The sequence below is a fragment of the Octopus bimaculoides genome, chromosome 3 (genome assembly GCF_046866305.1).
Source record: "Octopus bimaculoides isolate indiv1 chromosome 3, ASM4686630v1, whole genome shotgun sequence".
Taxonomy (NCBI): domain Eukaryota; kingdom Metazoa; phylum Mollusca; class Cephalopoda; order Octopoda; family Octopodidae; genus Octopus; species Octopus bimaculoides.
The window spans coordinates 131876575-131881924 of record NC_142930.1 but is presented as its reverse complement, the minus strand read 5'-3'; the positions used below and the strand labels follow the sequence as shown (position 1 = coordinate 131881924).

The window sequence follows — 5350 nt, the reverse complement described above, 5'->3', positions numbered from 1 at the left end:
GTTTGTGTATGTATTCAATTACAGGGGTGTTCTCTATGTTTATTCCAAGACAGTCTTTTTTCCCGATAGCATCGTTTATTGCTTTTGCGACAAGGTCGTATCGCAGTAGAGAGGTGGTATCTCAATGACATTTTTGGGTAACTGCTAATCGTTATGTGTGATGTCTTCCACAGAAATATGATATAATCTTCATTTAGGGTTCCATCTTGGATGTCTAAGGGCGTCACTGTCTTTTGTTTATTTGGTATTTAGTAGCAATCCCCTGTTCTTGGATTGCAAAGGGATAGCCTTTGAAGTGTGATGTGATGTAGCGGTCACGAGTCCAAGAGAAGCTTTGCCTTATGTCCATATTACTGTTTCCTTCGTGTTTTCAGAAAACATATCTCATGTAGTCCTTTTTTTTTATGCTGAGCGTTTCATATCCTGGTCTTCTTTGAGGTATCCACATACACACGACCGCGCGCGGACACACACACACACATGGGGGTGACACTGGTGGTTAACTTTTATAGGGGAGACAATCTCTTCTCGATTGAACTGAAGCGGATTTGAAAGTTGAGATTGTACATAATAATGTAAAGAAGTTATTGAGCATATGCATTTAATTTTTTTTCTTCACATTATAAAGCCTTTTAATTTTCGAGTTTTTGGTAGCCATGTATAGCGCTACTTTATTATCCTTTGATATCGTCTGCACGGCATAATTTGAGTGTAAAATTAAGCTAAATTCAACATTTTACAAAGATATATATCTTATGAAGAGAAAATAGTTTAAAAGACATACTTGGCTTTATTTTTTTTCATTCTAAATTGTTAATTGTTCAGCAATAGAGAAAACAGTGAGAGCTATGTAGTATATTATTTCGTCCAAAGAAAACGCCGTTTCTTGTTAAAAACAAATTATGCGGGTGATTGCTGACAGCAACTATTAGTGTAAGGGAGATAACTCTTACACTGCCATCAACTTTGGATTTGACGTGCATGTCGATGCGAGTTTCGTTGATTGTCGATTTTCAGATCTCCATATTGTGCAACAGTTTCCATTTACAGCCGTGTCCCTTTATTTCACTTGCTCTTCTTAACTGTAACTTCTTTCAGTAGTCAAATGCCTGAGCTCCGCCACACCAATTTATCTTCCTTTTTGTTTGCGAACATTTTCCTTTCTCTGAAATAATAATAATAAGTTTATTGTATTCAGTGCTCAAGTGTTCTAAGCTAATTGGAAAAGGTTTAAAGAAGGGACAAACAACAGAAATAAGTCAGGTAAAGAAAAATAGCAACGATAGTCAAAGCTACATGCATAGTACACAATAAAACATAAAAAGACAGAAAAATTAACAATAAAAGAGCGATAAGAAGAGAGAGGAGGAAAGGTACATCAGTACGTTTGGAGTTGTGTTGGCAAATTTTGAGAAGCGTGAAATTTTTGTAGGATGCAGTATCCTGACAGACACAAGCCGCATGTAGTTTATACCTTGATTCAATAATTCTAAGCATGAGTAATAGGTGCTGCGCTTTTTCCTTTCTCTCTTTTTATAACCAGGCGGTATTGAATGGTGGCCAAAGTTGTTTGAAAGATGAAGGAAAAGTTTGTCGGCTTCATCTAGTCAAATGCTAGATGTCGAACCTTTTGTGTATTGATGCCTTGAGAACTAAGACACTCAAGACTGACAAAAAGAATTCGTCTGATGTACATCTTCGAACAGCTTCCAGTAGATCGATGTTCCAGATAAGATGAGAGGCGGATGTTCGAACTAGAGATGCAAACTGTAAGTATGGGCGTATTCAAAGCAAATCGAAGGCAGAATCAACTAAAGTTGACTAGAATACCTTGTAGTGTTATAGTCCCTTTATATTCTTATATTTATGGCCTAGTGGTCAGAGTGTTGCTTTCACAATCGTAAGATCGTGGTTTCGATTCCCAGACCGAGCAGTGCGTTGTGTTCTTAAGCAAGACACTTCATTTCACATTGCTCCAATTCACTCAGCTGGCAAAAAGGAGTGGTCTTACGACACTCAAGACTGACAAAAAGAATTCGTCTGGTGTACATCTTCGAACAGCTTCCAGTAGATCGATGTTCCAGATAAGATGAGAGGCGGATGTTCGAACTAGAGATGCAAACTGTAAGTATGGGCGTATTCAAAGCAAATCGAAGGCAGAATCAACTAAAGTTGACTAGAATACCTTGTAGTGTTATAGTCCCTTTATATTCTTGTATTCATGGCCTAGTGGTTAGAGTGTTGCTTTCACAATCGTGACTAGTGAAAATATGCATATCAGTCCTCCCCTTCTTCCTCCTTCATCTGCTCTGCTTCCCCCCTTCTTCTTCTTCTTCTTCTTCTTCTTCTTCTTCTTCTTCTTCTTCTTCTTCTTCTTCTTCTTCTTCTTCTTCTTCTTCTTCTTCTTCGTCCACCTCCTCCTCTTTCTTCTCCTGCTTCTTTTTCTCTTCCACCACTTTCATTTTCTTTTCCTCTTGCTCTGCCACAACTACCACTACTCCCGTCCTTCTCCTCTTCTCCTGCTTCCTCCTTTTCTCCTCCTCCACTTCTCTTGTTTTTCTTCTTCTTCTTCTTCTTTTTCTTCACATACTTGAGTGAGTAAGAAGATACTGAAAAAACAACAACAAAAAGAAAACAAATAAAAAACAAAACAAAACAGATTGTTGTCTGCTGTCTTGAATAACCATCTTCAACGTGTTACTAATGTTATGTTTATGTTATCGACCTTGACAAGATGGAAAACAAAGTTAATTGAGCATGAATTTTCAACTTTGAATGTAAACAGAATGAAGTTAAATACCTCACATACTTTCTTCAATTCAGTTCTTGACTGCCTTAATTATTTTCCTTAGGTTGGGTGGAGGGCACAATGAATAATATTTACTGCATTTTTGACTTTGAGAAAACTTATAGCTTTTACAATACAAAAACTATATCATCTAAGCAAATCACCTTCTCTTAATGCATTAAAAACACTGTAACATATTCAGAGCACAATTTCAGAAAATTATCTCCATTCTCTTTGAGCACAGAAAACACAAATTTAACTGGGGCAAAATGAGTAAGACAAGATGAGGTAAACATGCTGCTTCAGTTCTCCAGAATTACATTTGAAAGAGACTCATACACATCAATATCCATCCTTAGATATCAAAATGATCAGAAATGCAACAAAACTTTAAATGAAAGATAATCATGGAAAAATTACACATTATATGAAATTAATGAAACTCGACTAAATAGAACAACAATAACATAAAATATTCTCTATAGCAGTGGCTCCCAACCTTTTCACTACCAAGGACCCCTTTTATTTAAATGAATTTTCCCATGGACACCTTTTAATATGTTTATCCTTATATATATATATATATATATATATATATAGTCACAATGAGGATGTTTAAACCTCGTATAGGGATATTTTATCCATGATACACTGATTTAATATATTATATTTTGAAGAGATATTTCTTCAATGAATATATTATATAAAATATAGTAAAATATCAAACATTATTATCGAGTTAGAAAACAGAGAGATCTGATGGATACAAATTCATTTATTAATTACTTAACATATTCATCTACAACTGTTTCATTTCACAAACAAAATTAAAATTATAAAACATATACAAATATATAATTTTGCATTTTAAATACCTTTTATGGAAGATCATTAGCATGTGCAAAGGACAATAAAGATTACATTAGGATATGTTTTGAATACTTAGAATGTATAAACATGTTTATTATGTGTGTGTGTGTGCATGCATGCATTAAAATTATTATTACTTTTATTTTAATTTGTACACCCTGATGGCCTTCCATACAAAGTATTTAAAATGCAAAATTATATATTTAGATATGTTTTGTAATTTCAGTTTTGTTTGTGAAATGAAACAGTTGTACGTGAATACATTAAGTAATTAATAAATTAATTTGTATCCATTAGATCTCTCTGTTGTCTAACTATATATATATATATATATATATATATATATATGCATATATAGTAGATGAGTTCAGCAAAAATTTAGATTCAGGTGAATATGGTACTTAAGTTTAAGCACCAGAGTTTAGTACGGTATTATCCATACAATTTCAAAGTAAGGTGACTAAAATCAAAATAAGCAACAAAGATATCCTGAGATAATGCAGTATGATCGTTTCATGCAACTCCATTTAATTGAACAATGCAATCATTACATCAGTTTAAAATGCAGAGCAATCTTCAGCTGCACAAAGACATAGAATTTAATTAAATTAGAACAGATAGACACATTAGTATAATAATACCTAAAATCTCTGGATATCCTTGTTGCTTATTTGGATTTTATATACATATATATATATATATATATATATATATATATGAAATTTTGAGTTTAGTTCACAGACCCCCCCCACCACCTTGTACTACCTTTGCAGACCACTAAGGTTCCACGGACCACAAGTTGGTAACCACTGCTCTATAGCTTCTTTATGATCTGCTGGAGTGGCTCTCTTCCTGATATTTTTATGTACCATGCAATTAAAGAGAAAAAATTATTGAAATTAGTCATTACTCATTTTGCCCCGGTTTAGACATTTTTTTGCGGGGTGGTGGGGGAATTGAAAATTATCAAATTAAGCATTAGTGTGGGGAAAAAATTGCCTTGGAATCAAAAACTTAAATAAATAAATATTGACTGTTAAACACCAAAAATATTTTATTTACAACTGCAATTACAACCAGGTCAAAGTTGAAAAATTTCTGGAAAAAAAAATGTACCCATCAGCTATGATTCTAACTCTCAATTTCAACAACAACTAAGCTGACTAATTTTTACTTCCAAAGTTGATGCAACTGTACAAAATGATAATGCAATACTTTGTAATATAATGGTTTCAAACAGGTAGGGAGTAAAAAACGAGATATCAGAAAATACTCATTTTTCCCTCCCACAGTTTTTTCTTCTGAAATTTTGATATACATTGCATTCTCTCAGCTGCAAAAAGAAACAGCAGTAGTTAAATGCTAAAAGCAGAAACTGCTGCTTTACATGAAGACAAAGCCTTTAGCTGTGTCTTTCCTTCTCCATGTCTTTGTAGAATTACTGTAGTTAAAGCAGTGTCTTCAGTCCTGAGACTCATAGGACCAGTTCTCTGGTTTCCCTAATGTATAAGTGACTTAGATCACAACATACATCCTGTACAGGACGTCAGCCCATTGCATTGTTACTCATTTACAGCTGAGTGGAAGCGATTTGCTCAAGAGCAATTGCAATCATGAGTGCAGTAGCCTGTTAGGGTACCTTAGAGTGCAGTACCCAAACCTAGAGGTTTGAGTACCTCAGAGGCAGTACCC

The 5350-nt window shown here is 34.2% G+C and overlaps 1 long non-coding RNA gene across 2 annotated transcripts; it reads right to left on the bottom strand.

The window, feature by feature from the left end:
- Positions 1-770: 770 nt before the first annotated feature.
- LOC128247404 (uncharacterized) lies at positions 771-2356 on the bottom strand. Of its 2 annotated transcripts, none has more exons than XR_008263783.2 (2): positions 1475-2356; positions 771-1165 (listed from the first exon to the last, which is right to left on the bottom strand). It is a non-coding gene; the product is annotated as an uncharacterized LOC128247404 (long non-coding RNA). The 2 variants fall into 2 exon arrangements; XR_008263782.2 differs by having other exon boundaries at positions 1831-2356.
- Positions 2357-5350: the final 2994 nt, after the last annotated feature.